This window comes from Lygodium microphyllum, chromosome 2 (genome assembly GCF_053477565.2).
Source record: "Lygodium microphyllum isolate KBCC chromosome 2, Lygodium_microphyllum_v1.1.10, whole genome shotgun sequence".
Lineage (NCBI taxonomy): Eukaryota > Viridiplantae > Streptophyta > Polypodiopsida > Schizaeales > Lygodiaceae > Lygodium > Lygodium microphyllum.
The window spans coordinates 89,575,255-89,586,623 of record NC_141136.1 but is presented as its reverse complement, the minus strand read 5'-3'; positions in this window follow the sequence as shown (position 1 = coordinate 89,586,623).

Sequence of the window (11,369 nt, the reverse complement as noted above, 5' to 3'; positions counted from 1 at the left end):
ATGCACACTCCCTATTTCTCTCTTAAACTATAAATTGCATTCACACTAACTCACATTGTTCATCTTACTATCTTAGCTCTTTTCGAACCCATTTGTTGCCTTGTCAAAGCCTTGTTTCTAGCCACTTTGCATGATTTTCTTTGGCACTTGAGGCTTCATAAGGCACTCTTTTAGTGACACGACATGATTCCATCATTTCTGCAGCCGATTGATCGGCACTTTCATTTGCTCTCTTTTGCGAGAGTTTAGCTTCATCCACTACTATAATCCTATACCACCAAGATAGCAATTGGATCATTGGATTTCTACCATTCACCCCTCCACCATGATTAGTTTTTCTTTGGTATGCACCACGCGCTATCCAATGTGAATTTTCCATCCCTTGTGTGGACCAAATTCCAATGCTTCCCTTTTCTGCAAAGTATGGCCCATGTGCCTCAAGGATATACTACAAAGACACATATCACACATGAGTAAAACTATGCTCAATAGTTTATACAATTCATAAAATTTTAAAATATTAACTTAGTACGCACCATGTAATGTGTGATAGAGCTTTTGTCCCATGCTTCCACCATGTTTTCGTAGAAGCTATGCATAGCATTGATAAATTCTTGCTTATCTTCATTGTTAAACACCATCTTGCGAAGTAAGGGAGCCAATTTGTTAAGACTTATCCAAACCTTAGCTTTGGCCAATCTTTTTTTTTCTCCATTACTTCGATCAAGAACTACAAAATGTAACTTTTTCCACCCATCATAGTCATGCGGCCTACGAACCATAGCATTCCCTTCCTCATTGATGGGTACCGAGAGAAACTTCCTAGCCTTTTCTCCTCCAAAGCAAGGCTTTTTTGGCAAGTTACCAGATTTTCCTGATCTCTTCTCATCTTTTTCAATTGTCACTTGATGCTTGTGAAGCCCAATTTTTGATAGCACTCGCTCCACATTCCTACACGTTGCAATGGCTTCTTTTTCTAGTTGCATCCTATAAGCAAAGCAAATGTATTCATATACAAGTTTCTCCATGATTCTGACAAAAGCATGCAATGAAAAAATGTGAATACGATCCAAGGGAATGTTGAAGATGGACTTCCACATGGGATCTTCTCTATTGCGCATCGGTGTAGCACTTGTCACCTTTCGCCAATTCTTCTTTTTGTCCTTTCCTTCCACCCTCTCTGTCAAGCAATATAGGCATGGATTCTTTGTATTTGCACCATTGGAGATTCCACACATGCATTTTAAAGTTTTCAAGTCTCCTGCAAGATGCTATTCAACTAAGTATTGACCATACCCTTCAACCAAGAGCATCTCACCATGTTCTTAATGATCGATGATGCTTGGAATGCTTGTGTGCATAAAGAAGAGCTGTAACACCTCAAATGTTTCCTTAGGAACTTCAAATGCAGCAAGCCACCACACATGGCACTCAGATTGAACACTAAAGTTCCCTAGGTTGTTCTTGTCGAATTGTAAAGCTCTATTCATCAAAGTTACACTAACTCTTTCAAGCTTTACTCCTTTGATGACCTCACTTTCATCTAATTTTATAACAAACTACAATTTACCATTACATTCCTCAACAGACATATTGTAGTACATTACCATTGCTGACTGCACATTGTTCAAATCTCAATAGTAATTATTGAGTTCGGTGAACTTCACCTCATATGCATTTTTTGTCCCAACCTTTAGTATTTCCACACATTGAACATGCATGGGATCTCCTATCAACTCCAAAACCTTTATATTAAGTTGTCGTCGGGCCTCTATTAACTTTTAAGGTTGAGGAAGAGGCACGATTCTATTTCTCTTCAGCACATGACCAAACCTAGCCTTCACACCTTTGAATATCTTTGAGTAAGTCATGCTAATGTCGGCCCTGTCACAAATAGATTGTGCATCCACAACTGAGAACTCATTTGACACATCTTTTAATGTGCATTCAATCACCTTTTCCTTCACAGCCTTGAACTTACGATTGCTCAAAGCGTTTTCTAGTGTACTTGCCTTCAACAATCTACTAATACACGATCCAACCTCACCCTCACATAGGTTCTCTTTCTGAGCTACCTTACATGCTTTGATACGTCGCTTCCGCTGGCCACTATTCACAATTAACTCATTGATTGGCTTCTTCTTTCGTTTGCGCTCCTATGTTAGCTTGCTGTTGATCTTTCTCAAGTCTTCCAATTATATCTTTGCCTCCTCATATGAGATACCAATGTCATGGATAGTGTCCTGCATTGGAATAATTTGATTGTTTTATTGAATTACAGTGTCATTTAGTTGTACCACTGGTCCTATGAGCTGTTGTATATGAAGTTGATGTGCAGTGATCACATCATGGCAATTTTTTATGGTTGCCCGGCAAGTTGCAAATACTTTGAACGCCTGATTATTGAGCCGCCCAATATAACCAAGTAACCCATTTTCACCCTCACACACATACTTCAGCAAATTTGTGATTCCTGAGAAAGTTGAAGGTCTATTGTTTAAGGGGTCAATTGGGTAGATTCCCCCATCAACCCACAAATACACATGTTTCAATCCCATTTGCCTATAACTCTGTAAAACTTGAGGGTTGACACTGGTACCCTGGGTTCTTTTGAATAATGGAGCATATTCAAACTCTACCTCAATATGCAGCTCCTTTCCTGTATTCATTTTACTATTAATAAAAACGGAGAGCCTACTTGGTTGTCACAAGAGGTAGAGTGGAGATGCATAGAGAGGCACACAAAGGTGCCAAGGGAAAGGAGGGTATAAGTAATTCACTCTGTTAATGAAGGTTACATAAACACAGAGAAGAGATCACAATAGAGCCATGAGAGAGTATAGATATGGGGGAAAATAGCTCAAAGGGTAGGGATGTCCAAGACTTTTCATATTTTAGATATTTCTATTTTGCCTCCAAAAACATCTCCAAAAAACACGAAATTTGACCAGTTGGTTTGTTTTTTTACCAAAAGCTAGGATATAAAAAATCCCCAAAATATCTTGAAAGGAACTTCTGAAATTTCATTTTCCTTATTCTCGATTAAAAAATCAATTACCTCGTATCTACTAATCATTTTGCATTGAAAATGAAGCACCACACTCCCGTAACTAACTCCTTTTTTAATATAAAATTTGGTTGAAAAAGACTTCTTCAATGAGGAGAGAGAAGGAATCTGAGTATATCTTTGTAGATAATATAAAAAAGGCAAAACAAGATTGCAAAAGTGGAGAGAGAGGAGGATTATTTTACTATTCTTCTCTCCTCTTTTCCTTGTTTTAAGGAGGAGAGAGGGGAGGCTAAAATGCCCATTTGTGAGTTTATTTTTTTCCTAATGTAACTCCACATCGGGAATCTCGGATAACTACTCCAACAATTTCTTTTCTATTAGGGCCCCTGGATGCTCCATCAAAGTATAATGTATACGTCCATAATGGATTTACACAATCAACCATCAATAACTCCCCTATTCATAATTATGATAGTCAAAGTTTGACATATTTAGAGGATGAACTGACAACTCCATCGCACCTTCTTCATTAAACGCAACAGGGATGCTTGTCAAGATTTGTAAGCAGTGATGGAAGAAAACTTTAATCTCCCACACAAAGGTTCCGTCTTCTTGTTCAATCACTTTATATCCCTTGCTCCACCAGATAAGCCTCCCCTGATGATATCTTTGCTCGAGATATGGGTGCTCCAAATAAGGAATTAACTGCCCCATCAACGAATTTAAGCTCTCTTGCAAGTCTCCAATCAACCCCAGCATGGACCTGCAATGCATTTTTTTGCGTTAGTATACTTATAAATAATAAGGTTTAATCTTATTAATATTAACCTTATCCTTAAATTCCACTCCTTGTAGATCAACTACTAGAACTATTGACTTATTTTTACCTATCCAAACTATCTTGTAAGGGCCATCCCATCGAGGTTCCAACTTCCTAGAAATAGCTCCCTACGCGCATCATAATATAGAACTAACTGCCCCTTTTTAAAAGTATATTTCTTTGCTTTTAGATCGTGCAACCATTTCATCCGCCGTTTAGCTACCTCCTGGTGCAACAAACTCTGCATTTTGAGCTCGTCCAAGTGGGCTATAGTCGTAAATCGCTCAAATAGGGCATCTTTATCACCTAGAGAATAATTGATTGCGAATCTGATGGTCGGCAACTCAATTTCTAAGGGCAATACACACTCCTCCCCGGAAAACTAATTTGAATGGGATGTGGCCAGTGGCTCGTTTAAACATCGTATTATACGAACAAATCGCCACATATAATTTTGTATCCTAGTCCCGCTTCTTTTCGGAGACTATCTTGGATAGGATACCCACAAGCTGCTTATTGGTACTTTCGACTTGTCCATTTGCTTGCGGATTATAGGGGGTCATCTTATTATGCTTGATTTTCTAAGCTTCAGTAAAAATTTTAATCACTTTATTTAAAAAGTGAGTTCCATTGTATGATACTATTTCTTTTGGCAAACCAAAACAGCAAATAATTTGCTCAAGTAGGAAACTGGAAGTCTCTTTTGCATTGTCTTGCCTCGTTGCCCGTGCTTCTGATCATTTTGTAAAATAATCAATTGCTACTATAATGTATCTTTTTTGAGTAGTAGACGACAGGGTAATCGGTCCCACAAAGTCAATGCCCCACTTCTCAAATGGAAGGATAGCCATGATAGGCGTAAGTGGATGTTTCCTATTCTCTCTGCTATCATGTCTTTGACAAGTATCACATCTCTTAATGTACTCAAAGGAATCTTGGAAGATGGATGGCCACCAATATCCAGCTCTTAAAGCCTTCTGTGCCATTAACCGCCCAGCGAAGTGCCTTCCACACGCGGAGTCATGGCACTCTTCCAAGATGAAAGAAATCACGTCATGCATCACACATTGGCGATAGATATCATCAACACCCTGCCAATATAATGTGCCTGCGATCAAGGAAAATTTCAATGCATGCTGTTTAATCTTCCTCTTCTCTGATTTTGATAAAGTACTTCCAGTCTCTCCCGTAGAAGGATAGTGCGTTATAGCAGCATACCAGGAGGGAATAGACGTCGTATCAATCTTGAACAAAAGTCTCAATTGCACTTCCTTCAACCACGATCTATTTTGGCTCTCCGAAATCCACAAGACACTCTATAATGCCCTGAAGCTTTGGCGGCTTGCTCTTAATCTCATAATCAAATTCGTGCAAACTAATTAACCATTTTGCTAAACGATCAGGCGGCTGTAACTTATTCAACAACAACCGAAGCCCTTCCGCCTTCGTATAAAAAACCACCCTCTCATAAAGAATGTAGTGCCTGAACTTTTTGGTCGCAAATACCATCGTAAGGCACAACTTCTCCGTATATGTGCAGTTAATTTCTGATATGCCCAGCTTTTGACTGGCAAAAGCTATCGGATAGTACCACTTTTCCTCCCAAATTCAGGCCAAATAATAGCTGATACTATACATGGTTGCTATTGAAAATATATAGAACATTTTGCCCCTTTTTGGTGCTTTTAAAATAGGTGCTTTGGCAAGCTCTTGCTTCACATCGTCAAAAGACACTTTGCAAGCATCACTCCATGTAAACTGATAGTTAAAGGACAATAGGTTTGTCAGCGGAAACGTTCTTTCTGCCAAGGCATTGATAAACCTCCGATAATACCCTACTGATGACAGAAAGCTATGCACTCCCTTTGGAGTACGTGGCGGACTCATGGCGACTATGACCTTGATCTTTTCAGGATCAGTCGCAATCCCTAGGGAACTGACCACATGGCCTAAAAAGAGCCCATAAGAGACTCCGAAGACGCACTTCCATGGGTTAAGAGCTATGCAAAATTGTCTGCAACACTCAAAACACTTGCACAAAATGATCAACTATCTATCCCTTACGGTGGCTGCCCCCAAATGGTCAATGAATACTTTCAGCTCCTCTGGGGAGATGTCACCAAAGGTCTTATCGGCTATCCTTTGCCACGAACCAGGTGCATTACACAACCCAAATGCCATCACATGGTATGCAAAGGTATCAAAAACTGTAATAAATGTCGTTTTTAGCTTGTCTTGCTCAGCGATCGCCATTTGGTTATACCCTGCAAAGCAATCCATAAACGAATAGATTTCCCTACCCGCTAGTTGATCCAAAATTTGATCAATAAATGGCAATGGGTAGTAATTTTTGACCGTCTGCTTATTCAACTCTCTAAAATCTACACAAAGACAGATTTGATTATTCTTCTTCTTCCTGATCACAACTGGTGAGCACCATTCAGTATGCTGAACAGGGAAGATCAAATCCTCTTTCCGCAACTTCTGTAGTTCCTCATACAACCCGTCCCTTAATTCAAAAGGCATACGCCTTAATTTCTAGCGTACAAGGCAAGTACCTTCCTTTACAGGAATAGTATGCACAACTAGACTAGGAGGAATACCCCGAAGTTCGTCATAGCTCCAAGCAAAAATGTCACAAAACTCTTGAATTAAGGACACATAATCCTCTCTTTCTTTCGAACTGAGTATGGACCCTAATTTAATTGGCCGCGAATCATTTAGCATACCAAGATCCAGCTCAATAATGCCCGTGTCTCTTATTCGATCATGAGGCTCTATCGGCTCATTCAAGGTTATCTGATAAATATCCTCTATAGTGGACCCTTCCTTAGATCTATCGCTCAATGACGTCTCACTATTAGATGGATCATCTACTGTTTCTAGTTCAGTGGAGAATAGTGGACCTCTCTCACTCTGAGGAGACTCAGGATAAGCATCCACTATTACATGATGGGCACCTCGACCTAGAATCACTCAACCAGCAGGTATATCGACTTGACAGCCTATCCGTAGAATCAATGGCTTGCTTAGCAAAACTCGATAGCTAGGACGTCTTACAAACTTTATCACCCTAAAGTCCAGATAGCATTCCACACTCGCAATTGTAACGTGGACCTTAGTAATCCAACCTTCTGATTGTCTTGTTAAAAATCAGAGTTGCAGCATTGGAATGTGTACACAAGAGGGAGAAGAGAGCTCAAAGTACAAAAATCTTGCTTACTAAGTTGCTTAGAGTACAACTTGGGTACACTCTCCCACACTTGATAGTGACCCATAGGCTGTTTATAAAGCCTCTGCCAAGCTAGGTTTAGGGTTTCCCCTACCCCTAGGGCTATTCACACTCATCTGCCCTTATACTCCCTTGCTTATAGTGGGTTCATATCCTATCTTCTAACACCCCCCTTCAATACTAGGGTGGCATTGGATTAAAGAGTCAAAATAGTCGATCTTCAGATGGATTGGAGGCATAGTTGGCCACCAATTCTTTGGGTATATCAGGAGTATTGGGGCATTTACTAGTGATATGCCATGTCTTCTTGCATTTGTTACATTTCATCTTCTCGGGATCCTTCTTCCAATAGTTGTTTACAAGATGTCATTTTTTCTTATAGAAAGAATATCTAGTGAGAGCTGTATATACCAATACTTGATCACAGAAAGTTGAAGATGCCTGATTGTTTGTACTTTCTTTGTGGTTCCTCTTTTCTTCATCCGAACAGGATTGAATGGTACTTGCCAATGTAGGATCTGGAATGTTGGTGAGAGTGGTTACAAGAGTAGAAAACACCTATTTTACAGCTTTTAGGATAATAGCAATAGCATCTTCTTCATGTATTGGAGCTTGTACAGAGGCAAGCTGTGCCATAAGTCCCTTCATGTGAGAGATGAATTTTCCCAAATCGTCTCCTGATCGATATTCCAAGCTAAAGAATTCAATTTTAAGAAAGATTTTAGTATTTTTACCAGTGGCTCCATAGAGCTTTTCAAGCTCATCCCATTTTTCTTTAGCAGTGCTTAGTTGATCAACATGATGAATCAGGGATTCATCTAAGTGTAACATTATGATTGCTTGAGCATGTTGGTCATCCTCTATATCAACCACATTTGCAAATTTTACAACTCTACTGCCTTGAATGGGAGGCCAATACTCTCTCTCCATCATTTTGTATTTTATAAGTACCTGCCATGGTTGGAAATCTTTGCCATCAAACTTTCGAATTTGAGGTCGGACATCAGCATATGTTGTGGTCATTAGGAAGGTCTTACCACTTGTTAGGACAAGGGCAGTGTCTAGTCCCTTACAAATTTTCCACTAAATGCAGAAGCAAATCAGACAATTTGAAATCAAAGTTGCAATGAAGAGAAAGGCTGAAAATCATACAAATGTAATATTTCAAAGTATGACTGTGGTGGTCCTTTCTTATGTGCAAACTTCTTCTGAGGTTTAATAGTCTTTTTAGGTTTTAATGAAGTAAACCTAGACTAGACTTCAGGCTCCTCCTTGTGGTATGGCTTAGTGGATGAAGCTTGTGTTGGACAAGGTTGGTCTATGATCTCAATGCTTGGCGCTGATGATTCCAAGGAGAGTACAATGACACTCATCCTTTTGATTTCATTGACTAGTGTACTTGAAACAAAGTCACTCAAGGTATGCAATACACTTCTAGTGTATGATGGTCTATGTGTTTATAATTGTACACATAACCTTACAACAATATACGAAGAGGAATAACACTCGCTAGATTTTAGTAAATACCCAGCAAGCAAATGATTAGATGATTAATTATTAGTGTTTAGAAACACTAATGTCAGGCTTAGTGAAATGCTTGAATGAAACCCGATTGGAAGTCGGCTTCCTGATGCACTTAGTAATGTCCATTGAACATGCCCAAGAGCTTTTAGATCTGGAATAAGCTTCAGAGAATATGCTTCAGTGATTAGAATCACTGTTAATAAAGCTCAGAGTGAAAAAAGTGAAAAATGCCAAGCTTAGAGCTTGGTGGCTATGGTTGCCACAAGATACACAGTTAGGGTTTGGCAGAGATCTCTCTCTGTGAAAGGAATTTCCAAAAGCCCTCTTGTGGGAGGATGGCCCACTAAGGGGGCTATCAAAGCCCCAAGGTAGCTAGCATTATTGCATCATGTACCAGACGAGCTTCAGCTCGAACCAGTCGCCTACAAAATCTACGTCAAATCTGGAAAAACACGCAATGTCAGCTCCTACATCAACTAATGTTCCCCTCTTTTGCACCATGCTAAGTCGCTCTGGGATAGGCAAGAAGTCCCTAGAAGAAATCAAAAGGAGATATGGCCTCCTTTGTCCTCCCCAAGTCCTCCAATGGAGGTAGGTTGCAGGCAGCTATGGAGGAAAGAAGGATAAGATGAAAGAGATGATAGCTCATGTGCACTTAGTAATAGCTGAGGCTGAGGGAAGCTTAGGATATCAGAGATGGCTCTAATACCATGTTAAAAAACATAGTTTTAGCATTGGAATGTGTGTATAAGAGAGAGAAAGAGCTCAAAGTACAAGAACAAAATCTTGCTTACTAAGTTGCTTAGAGTACAACTTGGGTACACTCTCCCACACTTGATAGTGACCCATAGGTTGTTTATATAGCCTCTCCCAAGCTAGGGTTAGGGTTTCCCCTGCCCCTAGGGCTATTCACACTCATCTGCCCTTATACTCCCTTGCTTATAGTGGGTTTCTATGCCTATCTTCTAACATGTCTTAGACTATCATCAACCATCCTAAGAAGTGTGGAGCTGTCTTTTTGGATCTCTAGACCTAACCTCTCCATCAAGTCTAAACTTATGATATTGATGGAGAATCCAATGTCTATGATAGCGTGCTCCACTAATATTCCATCCACATATGATGGAACCCTAGGGCAATGCTTTTCAGCATGATCAAATCAATCTTCCCCCACTCTAGCTATGCCAAGGTTCTACTATATACCCTATATGCAAGATTTTCTTGAATTCCTTGCGTACTCCTGGAGAAAGTTTAATCAATTGCAGGAGATTCACGTCTGGTTTTACTTTACAAAGGGAACTTGCTAGATCAAAGTCGTGGTAGTTCGCCAAAGTTATCTTCTCTCGCCAAACCATCCTCTCCTTTGGTCTTTCCATCGGCTTTGGTGCCTCTTTTTTAGCCTTTACCTTCATTCTTGGCAATCCTTTATCCTCCTTGGGATCGACTTTACTACCAACAGGTCTTAACGGTCCACCTTCCATATCAGGATTCAGGACTCGCTTTTCCCTAACATCTTGTTTAGGCCTTCCCTCGAGAAGTTTTACAATTCCCTTGTCGCCCTCTTTAATCTTTTGACCTCTTGTTACAGCTCGTAGATTAGAAGTTTCAGCATCATTGACACGTACAGCCTCAACAAGGTTGACTCCACTGCCATGAGGTAACTCCTCTACAACAGCCTTTCCTCTTTGCAGTATTTGCCTTGGTCCATCGTCTTGCTGGAGATTATTCCCTTGTCCGCGATGGTTAATTGGACCTGGTTGTTTACTCCCTTGTTGGAGAGAACTAATCTTACTACAACAGGTAGTAACTAAGTGGCCAGACTTCCCACAAATATCACATTTGACATTCGGGCAATTCCTAGTGAAATGTTGGCCCCCACACCACTTACAACTGAATCTTGAGGGGCCACCCTCTTCAGGGTGTCGGCTCCCTATCAAATTCTATTGCTTCTTAAGAAAATTGACATCCATAGCTATTTGTCGATACTGTTCAGAGATCATATTGGTGTAGTGCTTCATCATATCCTTAACTTCACCAAGGACATTAGAAGCACTCGACTCATAGCCGCGATCGTCAGTCTGTCATCCCATGGGCCTAACCACTTGATTAGGAATTAGCCGCTGACCAAGCCGCTGACCAATTGGGACAACATTAGGATTCATTGTTTGATTTCCACCACTATTTAGTGAGGCTGCCTGACTAGCCATAGGCATAGTCATGCTAGGAGGAGCTGGTAACATAGGCAAATTCGACATAATACTCCCTCTACCACTCGTATTTAACATGGGGTCCCCTTGACTCCCATTGGTCAAGGCCAAATGGTCAAAGTTTATCAATCAATTGCAATGCATTCCAGGAGATACTACGTGACATGCTTGATGCAAGGTGTATGACGATTGTGCACAACCATTTTATGATTAAAAAAACCGGCCATGTGAGGTGCGAAAAACAGCCCTTTCATAAATTTTAACTAAGCGTTACGTGCTGCGCTGCTTTAGGGACTAGCACTGAAACTTCCGCGTTACAAGTCGCATATATTTAATTATGGAACGATCCCCAAATGCTATGCGTAAAGAGGAAAATCAGAATTTATATCTTTTCAGCAATTAGATCGTCGCATAAACTTCATCCCCCCCCTTACCGTTTAGGTGTTGCTGCATTGCATAGGTGTAAATGGTTGTTTTGTGTCATTTTTTGTATGTAAAAAATAATAAACGCGTACTATAACACAAAGTACGAGGCCAAACTAAGGCTTGACCTCATACTTTAACCTCGCCAAACAT